At 35.9% G+C, this 23,408-nt stretch overlaps 1 long non-coding RNA gene across 1 annotated transcript; it reads right to left on the bottom strand.

Annotated features, from left to right (window-relative positions):
• Positions 1-6,031: 6,031 nt before the first annotated feature.
• LOC148958485 (uncharacterized) lies at positions 6,032-18,420 on the bottom strand. The gene is made up of 3 exons (XR_016144621.1): positions 17,943-18,420; positions 17,134-17,249; positions 6,032-7,185 (listed from the first exon to the last, which is right to left on the bottom strand). It is a non-coding gene; the product is annotated as an uncharacterized LOC148958485 (long non-coding RNA).
• Between the last annotated feature and the right edge of the window lie 4,988 nt (positions 18,421-23,408).

The raw sequence follows: 23,408 nt of genomic DNA, 5'->3' as shown, positions 1-23,408 counted from the left end.
CAAGGCCATTTTGCAAATGTTTGTCGTGAGAAAACTTCAGGCAACAAATTTCGGCAACAAAGGGGCCCTCGCAACCAAAACAGAAAACCAAAGACCGTGCATTCTTTGGACAATACATCTTTTGAAAATATGCCATCATCAGATGAGGATTATTTGTATGCTGTCAATAACGGACATTCCAAAAGCCCTAAAGTCGCTGTAACGGTTTGCGACACAGTTTTTCAGATGACAATTGACACTGGCGCCGCGATTAATGTTATTGATCAAAACAACTTTTCACGTATGAAAGATGTTAATTTGCAGAAAACAAATATGAAAGCTTTTCCATACAGCAGTTCAAAGCCTGTTCATTTGAAAGGACAATTCAATGCTGTCATAGAAACAAAGAACCGTCTCACTCTTGCTACGTTTTATGTTATGAATGACTCAAGCAGCGGAAATCTTTTGAAAGGATGACACTGTTACTTTAAGTATTGATCACAGTCAGACGCCCAAAATTCAGCCTCAGAGACGTATTCCTTATCATATGCGTCAGAAGGTAAAAGAAGCTCTTAAAAAATTGGAAAAGGAGGATATTATCGAGCGTGTACCAGCCGATAAAGGGACACCTTGGGTTTCTCCTATAGTCATTGTGCCAAAAAAGGATGGGGCGGTCAGAATATGTGTTGATATGCGCGTCGCTAATAACGCAATTAACCGCATACGTCACCCTATTCCTACAGTAGATGATGTGAGCTGTGCACTCAATGGTGCGAAGTTTTTCTCAAAACTAGATCTCAGCCAAGCTTATCATCAACTAGAACTGAGTGAAGAAAGTCGTAACATTACTACTTTCTCAACTCAGGTTGGTTTATTTCGTTATAAACGTTTTAACTATGGTACAAACGCATCTGCTGAAATATTTCAGTATACCTTACAGAAAGCATTGCAAGGTTTGAATGGAGTTCAAAATATCGCTGATGATATTGTTGTATATGGAGCTACACGCGAAGAACATGACGCTAATTTAGGCAAATGTCTGGAACGTTTGAAGAATAAAGGACTTACTTTGAACAAAAGCAAGTGCAAGTTTCTAAGTGAAACTTTGGATTTTTTCGGTCAAATCTTTTCAAAAGATGGAACACGCCCTGATCCTAAGCGTGTGAATGACTTGCTCAATGCAGCAGTTCTGAAAAATGCTCATGATGTAAGAAGCCTACTTGGTACGGCGAACTATAGCAGTAAGTACATACCAAACTTTGCCACTATTACTGCTCCTCTCCGAGAGTTAACTAAGAAAAATGCTCATTTTTCTTGGAACACCGAACACCAGGCTGCTTTTACAAAGCTTACTACAGCCTTATCGTCTGCTCCTTGTATGTCATATTTTGACAAAAATAAAGAATCCTATGTACTGGAATCCAATGTCATATATAAGCCAGGCATTGATAATCCAGCTGATTATTTGTCAAGGCATCCCGCTCCTAACAGTGGTAAAAAGCAACAAATTATGACTGAAGAATATGTGAATTTCATAACTGAACACAGCGTACCTAAAGCTTTGACATTAAAAGAAATTGCAGATGCAACTTCTGAAGATCATGCTCTTAAAGGTCTTCGAGCCGCGATACGATTGAACCAATGGAGTTCAATTGCAAAGTCTTTTAGCAGCTGTAAAGATGAATATACAATTGGAAAAGGCAACATTATCCTTCGAGGGACAAGGATCGTGATTCCAAATTCACTACAGCAAAAAGCAATCGATTTGGCTCATGAGAGTCATCAAGGTTTGTCGAAAACCAAAGCTCTTCTTAGAGAGAAAGTCTGGTTTCCAGCTATAGATGAAATGGTAAAAAAGACTATAGATTCGTGCATAGCATGTCAAGCGGTTGGTCAAGCAGCACCACCAGAGCCTATGCAACCCTCAAACATGCCATCTGGGCCATGGGAGAAGTTACATATCGACTTTTGTGGACCATTACCATTCAATGAATACTTATTGGTTGTCGTCGATAGGTACTCGCGTTACCCAGAGGTTGAAGTAGTTAAATCGACAAAAGCTTCATGTGTAATACCGAAACTTGACAAAATGTTCGCTACACACGGCATTCCCGTTGCAATAAAAACCGATAATGGACCACCATTTTCAAGTGAGGAGTTGCGTCGATATTGTAATGCATTGAATATCAAACATGAATTCTCAACTCCATATTGGCCTCAAGCCAACGGCGAGGTTGAACGCTTCAATCAGCCACTTGAAAAAGCCTTACAGACAGCTGACATTGAAGGAAAAGTTTGGCGTCAAGAGCTGCAAAGGTTTTTACTCCAATATCGTTCAACGCCGCATTGCACAACAAAAGTTGCTCCAAGCCAATTGCTATTTAACAGGAAAGTTCGTGGGAAAATACCAGAAATTACTGGCAGAATTGTGATTAATAAACACAAAGATGCTCGCGAAAATGAAATTAAGAGTCAGAACTATCACACGAAATACGCAAATCAACGTAGAAATGCTAAAGAAAGCTCTATAGCAGTTGGTGATACAGTTCTAGTTAAACAACAACGCCGCAACAAGATCACATCTCGTTTTAGTAAGACACCGTACTTGGTTGTTGAAAGGAAAGGAACACAAGTAACTGCAGAAAACAGCCAAAAACACCGAGTCACGAGAAATGTATCTCACTTCAAGCGATTCAATAATTCTGTAATTCGCGCAGAAGAGTCGGAAACAGATAGTGATGTTGGTAATGAAGTAGCAGAACAACGTTCTTCTCAGGAACACAGAAATAAACAGACAGAAACTGGAACTGGAGTTATTGGTCCAGAAAATCGTTGTTCTCAAAGATTGAGAAGACCACCAGAAAGATTTGGCGAAGCTATGCCATCGAACATTATCACATGAACAAATAACTTCTCAAAAGGGGAAGTGATGTAATATAGTGTAAACATGGACACCCTATGTCGTAATCCTTGTGATATTTTAATATGTTGTTGTTGTTAATCCTAACCATTGTTCAGTTGAGTTGTTATTATTCGACCGATGTGTACAGTTGTTTCTCTCTGACTAAGATCTATTTGTGATAAAACAAGAATATAACATTGTTTAGTTACGAACAATGACGTTTACTTCCGCTTTTATTGCACGCTGTCATGCTGTGAGCTGTAAGAATTTACTTCGTCTAAGTTTTCGTTCGAGTTGTAATCGCCGTTATGTTATGGATGAATTTATCTTAAATCGCTTGTTTCTGTGCGTAAAACTCCTGATTTTAACACTTTCAGCTTGTCGAATGCGGTTTGATGCTTTTGTTCCCATGTAAATGTGAAACCTGTTTTTGTCAATTCACGGAGAGGGGTAGCAATGGTGGCAAAGTTGGCGATATATTTGGAACTGAATGTCACCATGCCTAAGAAACTGCGCAGTTCTGATACATTTTGTGGTATAGCAGCATCAATAACATCCTGTGTTTTGCGAGGGTCAGGTCGTGTACCTTGCTCTGAGAAAATCTGTCCAAAGAACTCTAACTCAGTATTCAGAAAACTGCATTTCGACTTGTTCAAGGTAAGACCTTTCTTTTTAAGGCGTTTAAGGCAATTTTCAAGAGCCTGATCATGCTCTTGACGTGTACTTCCAAAGACTAGGATGTCATCGGCTATATTCTGAACACCAGCCATTCCTTGCAAGTGTTGCTGTAACGTATGTTGAAATAGTTCAGCGCTTGCATTAGTTCCGAAGTTCAAGCGGGTATAACGATATAGTCCGAGATGAGTGCTAAAAGTAGTAATGAAACGACTGTCTGGGTGCAACTCTAATTGATGATATGCCTGGGACAAATCAAGCTTTGAAAAGAATCTAGCACCATTCAACTCTAAACTGATATCAGCTACTGTTGGAATCAAGTGACGTACACGTTTGATTGCAGTGTTTGCTGCGCGCATGTCTACACATATTCTGACATTGCCATCTTTCTTGGGTACTGCAACTATTGCCGACACCCATGGTGTTGGTTGAGAATCAGGCACCTTTTCAATAATTCCTTGACTTTCAAGCTCTTTTATGGCTACCTTGACCTTTTTCCTAATGTGGAAAGGAATTCTACGTTGTGGCTGAGCAACTGGAGGTACACTTGAGTCAATGTTCAATTTAACCTGGTGATTCTTTAATTTACCAAGGCCTTGAAACACAGAAGAATACTGTTGTAGAATTTTGGCTAGACTGTCGTCCTGGAGATTTTGGCTTTGTACAGCATTTAATTGAAGCTTAATAAGGCCTAATTCCTGTGCAGTCTGAAGTGAGAGTAAACATCCGCTGTTCTTCCCTTTTACCACATAGACTGTTCCCACAGTGCATTTCTTCTTGGTTTCAATAATGCTTTCGAATTTTCCAAGAAACTCAACTGGTATTTTACTCTGATAAGGATATGCCTTTTTGCTTGTGCGCAGGAGCTTAACATTTTTTAGATTTGCAAAAGTGTCAGCATCAATCACATTTATTGTAGCACCACTGTCCACAAGAGCTTTGAATTTGTGACCTGCAACAGTAATCTATACTTGTGGTGTGCGTGGACTGGCTGAAGACATTGCGTACATATATTCATCCTCAGAACTAGAAGAATACTCAGTATGTTTGAGTGGGCGAATTCTTGGTTTGTGCTTTCGATGTGGTCTGCCTCCTTTGTTTCTGCGATCTGTTTTGTCTCCTTTACTTCTACAAACGACCGCGAAATGACCTTGTCTACCACAGCTTCCGCATTGCTTTCCTTTTGCAGGGCATTTCCCTTTGTGAGGGTAGTCCCCTCCGCAAGTATAGCATTTCTTGCCTTCTTTGTTGACAGATTTAAAAGGATGTACAACAGCAGCAGTATTCTCATTATATTCAATCTCTCGAGTTTGAAAGGAACTCATTTCTTCATGTCTTCCATCCAGTAACATTTGTCTCAGATCGTAGGTAGGGTCACGTAGTGCCCTTCGACGAATTCGCGAGGAAATACCACCAACAACAATTTGCTGTTCGATTTCGAATTCTAAATCTTGAAATTCACATGCAGTAGAAAGGGCTCGTAAACGTGTATGATATTGATCTAATGTTTCCCCTTGCTCTTGCTTGGTCTCACGAAACCGATAAACCTCATAACGACGATTCTTTTGAGGCTCGAAGTGGGTGGTAAGCTTCGTCTTCGCTGTATCGTAATCATCAGCATTCCCTACATCTTGTAAATGTTGAAAAATTTCCCGAACACGACTGCCTGCCAGGTAAAGTAATAAAGCGCGTTTCCTTGTTGCATTGGCAATTCCACTGGCAGTTAAAAACATTTCAAAATCTGCAAGCCATGTCCGCCATTTTGAAACAAGACTCGCTCCTAGTTCAGCATCGGGCTGAAACTCGGGCACTGGAGGTATTTGGAAACCTTGAGCCATTGTCGCGTTTACCTTGTCGCCATTATAAACTCTGTGAGTTGTAGTAATATGGAAAGAAATACTCTCTTCGAATAACAACAAGATCTGTAATTCTCATGTGGATCTAACGTGCTCGCATGCTTGCTTATTCTAATTAATCCTTTTTACCCCTGTGTCCAATACATAACATATGTCATTACTACAATAATATGAAGCATCACAGGAACAATTAACTGTTTATTTTTTCGAATTTTTTCGATGAGCTCAAAAATGTTCATCAAAAATATAAAAACATTAGAGATAAAATTCTATTAAGAAATTGGATCGTAAAATGTCCAACGAATATCATCATGCTGCCATGGTAGTTCAACATAAGGAGAAAGAACAAAATTTGGAAGCAAAGATTGAATTCTGAAACTTTTGTGTAACTATTTAGAAAAAATTTTTCCCAGACCTTGCATAATTACACTATCAGAGACTTCATTACTGCAAGTATAGATGAAGAAAAAAACTATTTATCTTTTCAGTTCTACAGATTTGTAAGTCATAAACCTGATGATAATTCATCGAGAAATGGGTTGCTCAGCAATACAAAATAAACAGTTATTTTTGGCTTTAAAGAAAAGATGGTCTAGGAAAAAGATTGAACTTACAGGTTTTATAGACATGGTCGTTATTCTTCTGTATTTGCATTTACATCAAACAAAATATTGCGTTTTATGGCAAGCCTATACTGCGTAAAAGATTTATGATCGAAAAGCCATTCAGTTCGTGCATTCAGATATAATTAGTTCGCGTTCGTGTATCCCTCCTTAAGAGGTAAATGATAAGCAAATCTTGATTTATTTTTTGTCTTTTCAATTATAAATAAAATTTGTCAAGAAAAAAGGGTTCGATGACCAAAAAATTTTGTTCTATTCAATAACAGTGGATTTAAAAGTGGTGTAAATTTTTCAATTAAAATTGTATAGCTTAGGCAAATTAATATGTAATTTTTTGCATTTCATTTAATCAAATAATTTTCAAAAACAGCTTTATAAAAGGTATCGAACAAAATTCGAAAAACTAAACAGCTAACTGTTCCTGTGATGCTTCATATTATCTAAGCTTATGCGAGCTATATAGGTCAATGCATTGTCGAAAAAGCTTGATTAGCTGAGAATAGTTTGCTTTGCTTAAGTTAGTCACCTTAATAATTCTTAAGTTTTAAACAGTTCAATTTTTAAAGCACATTTGCACTTGTCGCCTTTATAAGACATCCAATCCCTCAGGGCTTTGCTCTAGTTGCTTTGCTTTTGCTTTCAATATGCATAAAGACATAATCCACTCAACACCAAATGCATGTGATTAAAAACAGCTCAGCTAAGGAATCTGATTGGAACACCATTGCTGCAGGAATATTTGTGTAAGAATAGTTGAAAATGAAATGAAAGGTTTTCTCACATAAACAGAATATCAATTACATTAGCATAATTACAAAAAGTAAATATGTTTAAATGAGAGAGGTCACGTTATATTTTGAGAGACATTGCTTGTTATGAAAAAATAGCATGCTACAACAGTTTCATTAACACAAATCTATTGGTCATTTCTTTCTTTCCCATCCTCTCTTCTATTTGAGCCAATGTAATCTGAAAATGGAACCAATCTTCTGTAGAAACCAGCGATCAATGCGATGAAAGTTGCGGTGATTAGTGTCAAGGTGACAAAAAGCCATCTGGGGCCATAATTGGCAAATAATGGTACCATTGCCACTGGTCCAAGAAACCTTGCAAACGATCCAAAAGCCGATAGAATGGCCATAAACAAACCCTATTTAAGAGAGAAATTGAAGAAGGAATTGAAATAATCAATTATTTGAAAATCAACTGCAATAATAAAAAAAAGGACTTTCACTTGCAAGTCTATCATTGTTTTGAATACATGTTGGGAAGTAATCATTTTGTATGAGAGCCTATGATATCAGTTTGTTGCAATATTGTTAAGTTCACAACGTCGCAATACTTACTTCGTTCGAAAATCAAATTCTGACGCAAGTTTAATAAGTTTGAAATTATTATATATTCTTTGTTACAGGTTATCCAGACAAAACATTGCATTAGCCAACAATAGTCGTCGATTTGCTTTATAGTGACAAAATTCGATACCGCAACAACAAGTATAAAAAAAACGGCGAAAAAGCACAAGGTGCCAGAACTGCTTTCTTGGCCCAACAACTTTAGGGTACAACGATGGAGCGACCAAAGTTGCCATGCAAGTGCCCATATTGTTAAAAAATTTGCGACCAGAAATTGTGAGAGGTAAATCTTTGGTGTGGACTTGCACCAGCTGTATTTAATTGAGCAGCCTGAAGACAAGACTGTCTTTGTTGCATTTCCAACTTGGAAATCTTCTGCAAAACAAGTACAGGCCATTTAAGCATTTTTGCCTGTGTTTATGTTTTTGCAGCAATACATTGTGCCAGTGAGAGCTTTTTAAACAAATTTAGGGGGCATGAGGGCATCATTGCTGGGTACTTAAAAGTCCTAGATTAAGCACAAGGTTATACAACTGTAAGCATTTCTACATTGGCTTTAGGCAAAGTAGCTTTTACAAAATTAGATAAAGCTGCCCTAAAATTCAATTTTTTGCCAAAACAACTGTTGAATGTTCTTTCTTCTATTGTGCCTGAATTAAGTTAAGGCGAGTTGAGGGGAGCTTATTAACAATAAATTATTCAGTATAAAGGCTGATTCAGGGGAAACTTTGATGAAAGTAGTCCATTACTGGCTTCTTTAAGTCTCTGCTACCTTTCATTTGCCTCTTACAGAGAGCGAACGTCAGAAATTATAACATCTGGAAAGGCAAAAAGCATTCTAGCCAATTACCCCTAAATTGTATTCTTGAGAAAACCTCTTCTTGAGTAAATTCTAGAAATGATAGGCTCAGTCCCCCGATACTAAGGATGTTAGTGCAAATTCGTATGATTTGAGGACTTGGTTATTTCTAACGAAGCTATCTTGGGACCGGGTTGCAAGGAATAATTTGAATAATGAGTTAAAATTAGTATATTCAATTAAATAACTAATTTGTACAAGAATGAAATATAAGTACGACTTTTTGAGCCTTACTCTTCATCGGAAAATTGATGACTCAACCTTGGAAGCATTTTCCTATGTTCAAAATATAATTTGAAGTAGCTTTGGCGAATCTCTATTGAAAAAAAAATTTGAAAAAAAGAAATTAGTTTTTTTTCAAACTCTCTGTGACACCAGATGTGTATAAAACTTCAAAAGTTCTCAATTTCTCGAGGAAATATAATTTTACTTGCAACAACCTAAAAAGTTATGCTTGAAACGTCGTACTCATCTTTCATTCGTGTACAATATCATTATCTAATTGTACTAGCTTTACACATTATCAATCGACGTACAAAGCCAGTGGCGGCTCGTGTATTGGGGCTAGTGGGGCTCAGCCCCACCAAAGATTTCCAAAAATAAGTTTTAGATTTATAAACGTAAATTAATTCAACGTCCATTACTAATTTAGCACTGCTATCTAATTTAGTTGCTTCGAGTTTCACTGTTTGTCCATTCTCTAGTTTGTTTAGGTCCCACTGCCCGCGGTTCTTTCAAAAACTGAACAAACACGCGTATCAGAAACCATGTCCCGAACTTTTGGGGCTAGCCCAAAACTAGCAGAGAATGCACCAATCAAGTGCCTCTCATGACTCTACTATTCAATTGATGACTACCTTCTGATTGGCCAATTCTGTTCGAATCTGCATTCCTTTGGGGCTAGTTGAGACTAGCCCCAAATAATTCAAATCAACGGTAGCTGGATTTTTGTTGTTGTGATAGGCAATGTTGATCTTGAAGTGGAACGCAGCAGAGTGGCGTGTATTCAATGACTCGAATCATCAGCCTTTAAACTTTGAAATAAAGCATACAAGTTAGATCTTTATCAAAATTAATTTTGCCGATCTTCAAATAAGCTCATGAAAGCTCAGCGGTAGAGCACTTGACGTACAAAGTCAGGGGTCGTGAGTACGAGCCTCGCTCGGGTCGGTTATTATTCCGCACTTTCTATTAATGAAGGCTAGGCCGTAGGCCTTCTAATGGCATAAAGCATATTTCCAATGCAGGCTTTCAACTTGAACAATTTTAGCTTAAAGTCATATGAAAATTAATCAATTAACAGTTTGAACTTTTTGTTCTTTAAAATTTTTTTAATTGCCATGATATGCAATGCAAAGGATATCGTCTAAGGGTTGGCCATATTCAAGTTGTCTATGTTTTTATGGACATCCCCCATGGACTCCCCTTTTTGTGAAGAGAGAAACGGTCCAGTGGACTTGAATGAATAAAGTTGGCACACCAACATTTCACATAGTTTATTATTTTGCTTATTAAAAGATTATACATGATTAATAGTGGCACTTTTTTTCAATCGAAACTTTCAAAATGATGACAGCCTTGTTGATTAGAGGTAGTAAGGAATGGAAAGGCTTTATATTATTCTTGGCGTTCCGTGTCTATGGCTTTAACTTTCGAATATTACGTCATCAGCCCCACCAAAAATTTACCCCACGAGCCGCCAGCTGAACTACATTGATTATGAATGTTTTGGATACTCTAAATCATACATGCAATTTGATACAGAAGATAGATATTCAGCTTTGCAACATGTTCTCTGCAAACATACCTTCTCTTTGTAGCTTTGGAATTTTACTACCCCAGGGCAATGTAATAAAAAACGAAAGCATCATTAATACCAATCCGAGCAGAAGAATCAATCGTTCTTGACATCTACGTAGAAAAAAACTTAATGGCTGTAAGATTATTTAAAGATTGTGGATCAGTTAATTGAATATATTGCAATAGAAAAGGAACTGTTACCCATCAAGTAAACCTTTACATCTTGAGGAAATGAAAACACCAGTGCATTTATCAAATTGCAAAAGAATTATATATATATGATATATACGAACTTTGCTCTGATGAAGCCCCGTATGCCGGGGCGAAATATTAGTCTTCACTGAATTTCGTGTATTTATTGTTGTTTATTCTCGGCGTATTGCGGTGTTTCTTATTTGCTACAATATATATGATGTTGGCTTTTTTGTATCACCTTTTGGTATATTGACAGAGAACAACCATTCACTATCCACAATCTTACTAGCTTGCATTCCAGGCCAGTGACATATGTGATTTGGATGGCAAGAGATAAACTATGCATTTAAAAATGATTTTAGAGGGTAGTAAATGCTGTCTTCTGTCATCTGCTAAGCAAAGAATTGTCAAGAGGTACTTTTTTGACCATCAAATAGTTAGTCAATTTGAAATCAGATAAGGCGTCATACTATTATTAAAGAAATTCATGGCAAGAATATTTCATATTGCTAATCAAATGGCAGAAAGTATGTGTAGAGACATTAAAAATTCAACATACGCTTACTTTCTCACGGTATATCTAACAATCATTTTCAAAACAAGATTATCGAAACTTATCCGACCCACTCCTAAACTAGTATACGGTATTCATGATCCTAAAGGTCTAGCTATTCTTACTCAGTTACGGGTAGGACTGAGCAAACTAAATTATCATAAATATAGACATAACTTTAGAGATACATTCAACCCTTTGTGTCCCGCAAATGATGGGGTAGAGGAACGGAACATTTCCTGCTGCTCTGTCATTCGTATAACCGGTCTAGATCTGATCTTCTCAGTAGTGTGAATGTAATATTACTCCCTCAGGGTTTTTCATCTCTTTCAAATGAAGCTTTAGTCAAATTCATTTGGTATGGTGACGAGCGACTAACCATTGACTCAAATAAAACTACTTCAGACAACACTCAAATTCATTCATGCTTCAGAACGCTTTTAAATATTCCATTGCTGCACACTTCTATAAATTAGCATCTACTTTCTTTCTGTTTACCCTGTATTCGTAATTAGTCTACCTAGTTTTAGTAATCTTTCTTTCTATCCTTGTTTAATGCTGTGTGTTTTTATGTATTGGCCATGGGGTAGTCATTGTCTTTCGCTCCCCATGGTATCGTCCCCGTAGTGTAGTACAGTAATTAGGGTAGTATAGTCAATGTAAAATTGTATTGTTATTAATTTCTATGAATAAAAAAAAAATTTAATAGTGCAATCAGGGCGAAAACACCAGATCCGGACAAAACCATCCCTGCGTAAAAGATAGCTTGAGCTTTGTTCCAGCCAAACTCTGCTTGCATCAGTGGTGTTGCTACCCTAAAGGTGAGCAATTGAACAAAAGTTTTGCTGGCATAAAATTTCATAGAGGGAGATGTCATTTGTACCTTGAAACAATGATGCAAAAGTAAGAGCACATAGTAAAATGGTGCAGACATTTACAAAAAGTAACAAAAATGGATTTGGTACATCCTTTTGGATGGGCTTATAAACGAAAAAATAAGTTGATATTTTGACATAGTTTGTTTGAAAAAGATTAAATGAAATATCATCACATTCGTACGTTTCAGTGAGGGGAAAGACAAAGAAGAGGAAGGAACACGGCAACGGTCACAATCACAGCACCCATATCTGGTTTTGGAAGTTCACCAAAAAAATATCATTTTGTAGCAAATGAAATATACATTTTCAATACTTTATAACTGACGCTAGGTCATCTGCTGCTATGTCGTTAGCTACTAGTTGGTTGGAAAGTCTTTGAAAAATGGCTTTGAAAAAGGAAAAGTTTGAGTATACTAAAGCTTTCCGTCTGATACTCTTTAGGGTATAAATCATCATTTCATTGCATGAAAACTCTACGCTAGGAAATGTATATACCCAGTTGTGGATCGAAACAGGGAAATCAGAAACGACAGCACATGACTGTTGAAGTTACCCAGTCAGTGCCGCTTGCCTATATAGAATGATACCGATGGGGGTTTTTCTTTGTTTTGGGCAAAAGGAACGAAACCCTGAAAAAGAAACGAAGGGGGAATGTCTAAATTTATAGGCTTCAATACTGTGCATTTATTAAAAAATCCCTAAAATTATGTTTGTACCATTGAAAAAATCCATTAGTAAATGGTAAAAAATAGGAAGATAGATGATCTATTTTGGTGGGATAACTGCTTTGGAATTCTTGTTAATTTCAATGTTGTATTCTTTCAGAAAAAGCAGAAATAGAAGCAAAATGAAGATCTCGAAGACAATTCCAATCCAGCCAGCTACGTTGTATATGTCGATGTTCAATAACGAAGAATGACCTTTTCCGCCGATGATAGGGACTGCAACAGACTGCAAAGCTGTTCGAAAACAACTGAAATTTAGAAAAATGTTATAAATAGAATCCTATTAAAAGTGAAATAATAATAATAAAGTATTCTACTTCCCATGTTATTGAAATGAGCTTTTGAAATGAACTTGTTGTAATGAAACTAGCTTCCTTCTTGGAGTAAAACACTTTAGCTTTATTTTTACAAATCATCTGTTAGCTTTATGATTGCTTATGGTACAAAATATAAAGCTTTAATCGTGTCTAGAGATATCTCGTGACACCAATTTATTCTGCAGCTCAAGAAGAAGGAAAGAGTGTCCTTTATAAGCAGATTTCCTGACAAGGCAGGGAATTTGATTTCCTTTCCATATGCCCAACCAATTCCTCATGAAATCGATTTATGGCTATTTCGGCAACATTTGAAAATATCTTAGGAGGTATGGTCAATGATTAATGCCCCGGCTACCACGATTCCCAATTCACCATAAAACGTTCTCAACATGAGCAGAAGAGAACATTTTATTTTAAAGGAATGAAAAACAAACAATTGACCGGATTTCTTTAATAGTTTTTCCAACAAAGCACATGCGCTAAGATTTGTAAGCTATGGCTTATTGTATCGAACCACTCTTGGTCGGAATCGAACTCCAGTTTGCTGCTTTGAGAACCAACGCTTATCCCACTGAGCCAAGCAGCCCAAAGCGAAGAATCTCCGAAGCCAACACTGGAGATTTCACCGTAGCCAAGGCAGTTTTTGTTCATTCTGTCTCGGCTTTAAGCGTTCGTCAGAACAATTTTAACCATAGGTATATAATCACAAGGCAAGGGCTAGTATATATATATATAGAACAGAAAACCTAGTGGTTTGAATAGGATAATCGGATTTCAGAAAGAAAATTTAGTCTTTTTTATCTCACTGATATCTTTGTCTAGACTGATCCATGAACATCAAAGTCAAAATAGAATTTTCCTTTTAATTGGAAGATTTGATTTCCTTGTGGACATCGATTTTTCGGAAACTTTTTGGCTAAGACATAGTCATGGTTAAGAGGTCTCTGGAATGTTTGAATTCAGTTATTTGCTTTATTTTAAAGAATAAAGGAAATGTTCTTTTACCTGTACCAATTGGGTAACAAATAAGCATCAAGAAAGTGATGACTGCGAAAGCATTTCTACTTTCAGATGTTGTTGTTGACTGAGGAATGATAGCACGGCAGACAGCTTTGTCACCTAAGCAGACATTGTAAACCTGAATGATTTCTAAAGCAGGCACAAAAAAGTTGCAAGGATGCTTTTAAATGTCATTTGATTTTACATGTAATCGATTTTTTTTAGAAAATTACAAAAATGTACCTTTTTTTGCGATACAGAATTTGAAAATGGCTTTGAAAAAAGCAAACATTTTACGACATACTAAAAGCTTTTTCGTCTGGCACTCCTCAGAGCATAAACCTCAGATGAAGGTTCCGGAAGAACACGATGGAGAATATATACCCAGTTGTGTTCCAGTTGAATATTTTCTATCGTGTTTGTTCGGAACCTTATTCTGACGTTTATGCTCTGAGGAGTGTCAGACGAAAAAGCTTTTAGTATGTCGTAAAATGTTTGCTTTTTTCAAAGCCATTTTCAAATATGTACCTCCCTTACAAATATTACCTGCTTTAGATTTTTGAGTACAATAAACATAAAACATTTTCTGAACTGACCAAAGTAATTTTAGGGTAAACTCAGCTAGTTTTCCTAAGGCAATGAAACGAGTACTGCAATGTTAACGCTGGCTCACATTTTTGCAAATCCAAAGAAAAAACTCTGGTCTGGGAGACTATTATTCTGTTCTTTTGCTCTCATCTAGAACTTGAAAACACTTTCATTCTAATCACGTGACCTAAAAAAGGGACATGATGAAACACTCTCACATCTCCCAATGGGAGATGCACAGCGCATATAGGCGACCCATATGTTTCAAAAACAATGATTCTTTGGCTTTGAAAACTTGCTCATTTGCACGGGTCTGAGGTAAAAATTTCTGGGTTTTAAAGTCTGTCTTCGCGATTAATAATACTAACTTTTAAAAAATCATTTTCTTAAACCCGAGAACAGATGATAGCTGATAAAATGTGTGCCAAATTTTAGAAAATGAAAGAATTTTACTTATGATATTAAGTTTTATTAGAGGGGGCCAAGGCCACCTGCCTCCTTTTATCTCGGTCCTTGCTCCAAAGTGATGATGTTGAAGGCGCACTGTCCATCGTGTATTCCTCTAACAATTCTTTGACAAGTTTGTTGAACACACCCTATATAGTTCCTTGAGCTTCAACCATATCAGTATGTCACTTAAGCGACATCTTGCAGCAACTTCTTTGACTTTATCAATGTTCTACGAAGGCTTGTATTTTTGTTTCAAAACTCCTATCAGGTCTATAGACAGGACTTTTAGGATTTCAATACTTAAATCCCTCAATTTGCTTGAACATACTACAAAATGATATTTTTCAAGAAACATAGAATTGACTCTTCCTTAACTTATTGAACTAAAGATATTATCTCGCACATGGATGTAGTGGATGTTAAACTTTCTTGTTGTTAGTAAGCAAGACATTTTCCTTTATAGTAACATGTTATTTGCTAATGTCTCTCACCAAATTCAAACCTATAGGGCCCTCCTGACTGACAACTTGTGGTGTTGGAGGAATCCAGCCACGGAAATTTTATTATTTACCTGTCGACAGGCCAATTATAAGCTTTGCAGATAGAATCAACATTTTTCCATGAAAACCTTGATATTTTTCAGGAAGCACATAAAAAAAGTTTCCAACAATGCGAATGAAGATGCATGCTATCAGTGGCTCTTTTGCTGGTCGGTACTGGTACCAGGAACCAAGCAGAAATGAGCCAACTACTTGGCCAAGCAGAAACCACCATTTGTACAAGCGAGAAATTGGGGAATGACCGTAGGATCAATCTATAAAATTAAAGACACTTATAATAAACCTGTTGGGATTTTTCATTCATGCCAGCGCATTTAATATAGCACAGCAAAACGTGCTTTTCGCATAGAGATTTGTTTTTTCTTCTTGTTAATTCATAGAGTTGCTTGCGTAATTAATGTTTGTGTAGGTATCCGTCATAGATTTGGTTAACGAAGTGTTGGGCTGACTCAGGCTAATCATGGGCTCACTCAAGCTATTCATCGGTCTAAACAAACAGCATTTTAAAGTTATTCATAAAGAATCTTTGACGTAAAATTTTTATTCTGTTTTTCTAAATGCTGATTGGTAGATATTTTAGTTCTTGTAGATCAAAAGTATATAAAACGTCAGATTGTGAGGTAAGAAGCGACAGAAACGGCGATAGAGAGATAGATAATCAGTAGCGAGGTGTGCAGTATACAATGAAGAAGGACTGGATACAACTGTTGTGTTTCCCTTGGTGTTCTCTTGGCACTTTAACATGAAATCTGTGAACCAGCAGATAGTTCTGGTGTTGGTACACTAGATAATTTCTACAACACCCTCATAAACGAGTTTTGTTCAAAAAAAGGGGGTTGCATTTCATGGCTCTGTTTGCAAAAGGGTTGTTTAGATAAAAAAGCTCATTGAAAAACAAATGCTATCAATATTACAGCTTTGGTTTATGAAATATCGAAAATAATACTCACGCTAAGGCTTATAATAATAATTGACCTTGCAAAGACTATTATACAACATAATATACCTCTATTGTTTAAACCTTGTCATCAATATTCTTTCTAATTGCATTGCGCCTTAGATATACCGTTCTACTTTCCCGTTACTGTTTGCTTTTATCACAAGCGATAATGGCGTTCCTATTATCAATCATTTTGTGCTTTCAGTGCCAAAAAAACATCTATTCTGCTCATAGAAATCATAGCTCTTTTATTGCTAATGAAAATCATGGCACTGTTCTAGCTGTTGTCTAAGTATTGCTTTTCGATAATATGCTTTAAAAGAATATAAAAGAATCTTGCCTTCTGCAGATATGGCAATAATGACGGCAGGGTAATTGAAAACTCTAGAATAAATGGAAACAAATATACTTTGAAAATTTTTTTAGGGATCAAGTTTTTATAGTCTAGCTTGTTTAACATCCTTGATTTAGATTTTTGAAATATGTTTTCCAATACCCTTTTTCTCAAGCAAAGCCAAGAAGACGCTCAATGTTGAAAAGTCACGTGGGCTGTAAAAGAAATAGTTTTTCACAGTGACATTTCTAAACCTCCACCTAGACGTTGCCAAATCTACGCATATAGCTGTGCAACTCTATCGCAAAAAGAAATTTCGAAAGAATATTGGCTTCATTTAATCAGATCAGATTTCATTTGATCTTACATTATTTTGCTTTTGTTTGAATCATCATATAACAAAAATAGATAGTATTTACAAAGAACCAAATAATTTTATATTTTTTATAACAGGAATAGAGTCAAGGTTTTGCTCTTACATCTGAATGCAGATTTGGGAAATATTCCATCGTTTATTCTTTTTAAGCTAAGCAAATGATACTTACCCATTGCACTGAGTAAGACGGCTAAGTAAATGACACGAATTGATCTCCATCTAGCTTTGTATTCTTTTGCAGATTCGTGGTGACCACAATCTTCTACGTCACTTTCTTCTGAATCTCTGTAGTAGAATTAAAAGCAGATATGAAAGATTGTGCTTTGAAAAATCATATACAATGGATTAACAGATAAGCGAAAGGATTAAAGAAAACGATCATTCAAATCTTTGCATCTGTCTCTAATTTTTGTACTTTTATTAATATATAAATTGTATTTAGAAAAGTTGAAGCATAACAACCCACGAGTTTCGTTTTGAGTAAAAAGAAAATATCCCAATCAATACCATAATATTGAACAAGAGGAAAATAATGGTTTTAAACTTTAAACTTTACCTTACGTGAAAAAGACAACATGTATGGATTTAGTTTGGTCAAACTTGTGTATTTGTTTTTTCCTGACATATTTCAGTTTACTACCACAGAATTGAAAACTACGACATATTTCTGAATATACGAAATGTCATAAATCGGCCGAGATATGCCCAATGAAAGTTTTGTCGTTTCCTTACAGATTACTCGTTTCAAAAAGTTATAGAGGTTTGAGATTTGAGGCTCGATTTGAGTCTGATAGAGAAAGAGCCTCTAATTTTTTTGGCCATATCTCAGCCACTTCCTACAATTTATTTTTGTGGGTATTTTGCATGGAAAAAGCTGCAAGTATTTCCCGAGCGCTTTCTGGTTATGGGATCAAAATTTCGAACATTATTGAAATAGACTTCTTTTATATCAATAAATAATATTTCAACAATACTTACCGCGGATACAGCTACAAGTAAAGAATTAATACCTTGCAAGGCAATGTATACGTCCCACAAACATGTGCAGAGATCATGGGTAGGCACAGAGCACACAGCCTTCTTTGAAAACCCCGTTTTGGATGCCAGGAAGTTGCCATAACAATGTCTATTATTTTTCTAAAATGAACGTACTTGAAAATCAGGGCTAATCCGTGGGCATTACCATTGCCATTTTATCTAAAAAAATTGAGAAGCTGTTTTTAAGCCACATTGTCTTTTGATGATATGATTGTGGCGTGTTTTCAATCCGAAGAAAAGACGTTGAACTATTGATTTGACAGGGCACAATCAATTTGTAAAAGGGGTGGAAAAAGCTTTGTTAGAAAAACAAAATAAAGCAATTACGATAGAGAATTTTGATCATAATGGTCACAATTGCAGGCTTTTGATTTAAAATTTTTAATTTGAATGTTGCATTGAGAAAAAATTACCATGGTACTCATAATTTTTTTTCAATATTGCTGTTTTTTTATCTTTTTTTAAGCAAATTTGCTGATTTAGCTTGTAAGTAATTTTTTCTTTAATTTAAAAAGGTGCAGGAATAACCTCGCGTAAAAAAAATCAATGTAAATAAAATGAAAACTTTGATAAAAACAAATTTTCGGTAGTGTGAAAGTTAAAATTGGTTTGAAAAAACCAAACATTTTGTAACATGCTAAAGCTTTTCTTCTGACACTTATCAGTAAATAGGCAAATCAATCTTAGAACCCCTGAAACGCAATTTACGAAAAGCTCTTAGAGTAACTGACCATGCTCCGTATAATGCACACAGTGACCTCCTTTTTAAACGTCTAAGACTCTGGAACTTTGACAAACCATACAAACTTGAGACAGCGAAATTTATGATTGTTAGCTTTTATTAGTTTATTAGATTCTCGTTGTATATATATATATATATATATATATATATATATATATATATATATATATATATATATATATATATATATATATATATATATATATACTCAATAAAAAAAAACAACTTGGTTGACGTTTCGCTATAAGCTTCTTCAGAATAACTAACACATACATCTGGAGCGTAAAATAAGGAATACGGAACAAAAGAACAAAAAGTAACACATTTTACAAGCAAGAACAATAATAGCTAATTTAACAACATAATGATAGTTTCTAAGCACAGCCGGAGGTGAGAAAAGATGGATAAATACAATAGATCAAAGAACAATAGAACAAGTGTGATAGCAGATGGTATAGCATGCAGAAAGGTCCAAGAAAAAGGAACGGTAAATGCTGTCTGTCCCAAAAAAAAATAAGAAACTAGGTAAATAAATATATATATATATATATATATATATATATATATATATATATATATATATTTATATATACAGTCCTCTTTAATTACTAGACAAATACATCTCTCGTATTTTTTTAGAACCTTTGATGAGAACCCCACGTGTCTACGAAGTTCGTAAAATACTTGTTGTTCTAAACCTGGCATGACCTACTTTGTTTGGGAATAACCACTTAATGCTACTGAAACTTGCATGTTTCTAAGTCAGAAGTGTGCAATTTTATCATCACAGTAGCATAAGGTTTAATGTTAAATGTGAGCAATAAAATCCATACCGGGCATTTCTTAGTTTAGCGTTACCCTTGGGCTCGCAAGATGCCTCTGTCCATGTAACGTGTTTGCTCACTGCCATACCCACATCTTCCTTTCATTGTGACCCTCTTCTTAATAAGGGATTAAACCTTATTCCGCTCGGTCTTTTTCTGACTGCGTCTTTACTTGGGTCATCTTTGTTGTCTCAACCTTTATGGTAAAGGAATTCTTTCCTCACGAAAAAATATTTCCATTTTTTGTTCAGAAGGATATGACTGTAGTAGGATTTAATCACGCATGTCCATTAAAATGCTACACAGATATAAAAGCTTCGTAATTTAGATTGTAGAGGGAGTTGCGAGAGGCTACAGGCTAATAAATTTGAAAGTCTTAATTGATAATTGATTTTTGCTTGCATGGACATGGTATAGATCAATGAAGATGTTACATTGGCTATATGGTAGTCCTATGACAGATTATCGCTCAACATTGCAGCAAGCACTTTACTAAGTGTTCTTGTTCAAGGCCCACTCCCCCAACTTGTAGAACTGGATTGTGATGCCTTGAAAGATGTTTTGTAGATGTTTTTGTATCCATTACTCTTTCATAAAGAGGCTGTCCTTTATAGGTAAAGTTCAATGATTTTTGACAAAACAGTTAACATAGAAACGGGCCGGTAGTCTTCAATTATCATCTTTGCTTCTCTTTATGGGTGCATGCCTGCCTAAACATTCTTGGACTACATTTTTTACGATAACCACTCTACCATTTGTTTCATTTGTTGGGTAGATAAGGCTGAACGGCCAGCTGGTGAAATCAAATACAATGTCGTAGAAAACTTTCCTTTTTTTCTTTTATATTTTATATCTTGACTCATATTTGTTCATTCTCTTATTGGTGTAGGCGTATGGGGCATCATTGTTGCTAAAATGGCTGAGATCATTCTATCTCTTAATGAAGTGGTTAGGGTAAGGGTTAGATTTTATGTTAGGGTTAGGGTTAGGGTAACAGAAAGTTAATGGAGAGGTTTTAGGAAGAAAAGAAATAGAAACAAGCCTGGTGAAAGTTATAAGGATAATATATTTGGATTTCTTTGGACATGTAATAGTTAGTGTGAGAGAAGTAGTGGAAAAAAGCAGAAATATTTTATGAGATTGGAGATGGAACTTAAAACTGGAAGAAGAGATTCAGATATTTTGGCATTGTCAAAAGATGAAGCAGGATCGAAAAACATGATCGCCAACGCCCTGGAGAGACAAAGCACTAACAAGAAGTTGAAAAAAAAGAAAAAGAAGAAGCACAATGCAAGCTACGAGAAAAAGTATGGTTCCCTTAATGGGTCTAGGGGACATTTCAAAAGCATTCAATTAATATAAAGCATTGATACACAAAATACCTCTATCCATTTCCCAGCAGTGTTTTTAAGTTGTTTTAAAGCTACTTGGGTTTGTTCCAATTTGTTCCAGTGGATGATAGAAAGTCAAATGCTTCTGGAAGGCCAACAGATTTATAAATGTATGCCTTGTATGACCATCTTACATGATACATACATGATCAGCAAAAGCCCAAGTACATTGACATATGGCTTAATAATAATAACAGAAACGTAACAACCAGTTTTGTTCCGCTTATTGCATCGTGGGCCTCCAGATAGTTCCAGGAAAGATGTGGCAGAACTCTTTGGTGATCTGCCGGTGTAGTATGCTAATCGGCCCCCCTATGCAAAAGTGTCCCCTTTGAGGCAGTATGCGTTTTAGTAACCTTCGTGAAACGGGTAGCATTACATTGACTATGTGGTAATGGGGGAAGTGTATAGCGAAGCTTCGAAAAAAAGTTCAGGATGCTGATAAATTCTTAAGTTCAAGATGACTGTTAAATTTACTGGAAATCAGTGGCGTAACGCACGGTGTGCACCTTTAAGCACAAAACTAAGGGCCCCGAAACGTTTGGGCCCTGAAGAGGCCCCTAAGAAGTTTCTCGGAAAAAAATATTTTTGGATGTATGCATATGTTTCTTAATAGTATTCACAGCAGCATTGAAATGAGCGTATGACTGTATTTTTTTTGTTGAGCAACCACGATATGTTAGATATAATGCAAAGATTGCTTAGATTTCTTGTGGTAGATGATGATAGTCGAAATAGAAAGTTGATACGGCGAGTTTAGGCCCATCAGCTTGATTCGTGAAATCGTGGCAAAAACAAATTTTTTTTACTCGTGCATACTTGATTGTAAAGAAAAGCTATGTACAAATCTAACATTAATTGCATATAAAAGAGGTGAATGTTGACATATAATTATTCGTCCCTGCTTTGTTTGGCCTAAGCCTTGTTACAATTTGAATATATAATAAACTCTATCGTGACTATCAACATTGTCCTTAATCATGCCCTTTTCATGGTGATTTATTTTTTCCAAGATACTGCTACTGTAAAGCTAGGGGGCTAGTGCCCCCTTGAAGCATTCATGCATTAGAAGGGGAAGATTTTCTACCCCATGTTAAAAGGGCCAGCCCCTCTATCAGAACTTTATGACACCTCTGGAAAATGATATCAAAGTCTCTAGAATCAATGTGGAATTTTTGCATCCTTGCCCTTTAACTAAGAGACAAGGTAGGCAAAGTATTTAGATGTGTATATAAACCGTATACTTTTCAAGTTTAGACATCTTCTATATCAATAAATGATCCAAATCCCCCTATTTACATTTTTAAATTGAGGAAATGTTTGTCTGAAAACATTTTATCTCGAATATTCTGTACTGATATTTACAAGTATAAACATAAAATATTGCTAATTCTGTTTTGTTTAAGAGGTAATATTGTTCAAAATATCTGCTTTTCAATTTGGATGTTCTTGACATTGACAATTATTGTTCTTGGTTTTTCAAACACTCTATTGATGCTGAGCTGAGCATTTTCTTTTGCAAAGAATACATCTTCTGAAAACTCCTACTCACTAAACTTAAACAATAAAACAATAGATGAGATGTTTGTTGTATAGTGCAAATTTAATATGATGATGTCATCATCATTAATAATATTTAAACACTACAACTGTCTTAGGATTCATCAGACCTCCCTTCAGAGTTTTTTGGTAGACTTTTGGGAGACTTTGGGAGACTTTAAATTCCTCTGTAGCAAAACAGAGGCTCACGGAGAAAGCCCTTCTCCTCCAGTTACCAGGTTATTCTGAAAATGTCCCTTCTTGAAATTAGGTTGGAAAACCCTGTCCTAATAGCAGGTAACGCAATAACTATCCTCCATCTCTCATCAAATTTCCACACTTGCTTCGCTATGGCAAAATTACAACGGTTAAATGTGCTCATATAATTCATGGTTGAATTTTAAAAACAGGAATGGAGATTTTCGCTATCTTTCACCCTATTTGAGTCTATTCAGGTACTCACTTGTGTTTTAAAGTTCCTAGCATTTTCCACGCGAGCTCTTTTAACATGAAGAGAAGACAATATCCTTTCGACAACAGAAAATTATTTCAGGCTGTCATCTAATGTTAACACAGTAGACAGAACCTAGCAAAAAATTGTTAAGGACGTAAACGGGGGCCTGAACTTGCATGGGCTCACTTAAAATTGAAAAAAACTTTGATACCATGTATCATTTGCAAGCAAAATGCATAATAAACTGTCTAAAGATAGATTTTTTATTATTTTTTGCGCATTTTCTTGTACCAATGTACAAAAACACCCTTTCTCCTTTGTTACTTAACTCTCTATGGACACTAGCACCTTTCTTCCTCTCATTTCGTGTTCCTTCCCGGAGGCAAAGTGACAATTTATTTTATTTGTGAAAAATTTTTTAAACGTTCAACGCTCAAACGTTCAAAGAATGGGTTC

Source organism: Rhopilema esculentum, chromosome 15 (genome assembly GCF_057945365.1).
Source record: "Rhopilema esculentum isolate cy_ngs chromosome 15, ASM5794536v1, whole genome shotgun sequence".
Taxonomy (NCBI): domain Eukaryota; kingdom Metazoa; phylum Cnidaria; class Scyphozoa; order Rhizostomeae; family Rhizostomatidae; genus Rhopilema; species Rhopilema esculentum.
This window is presented reverse-complemented; position numbering and strand designations above follow the sequence as displayed.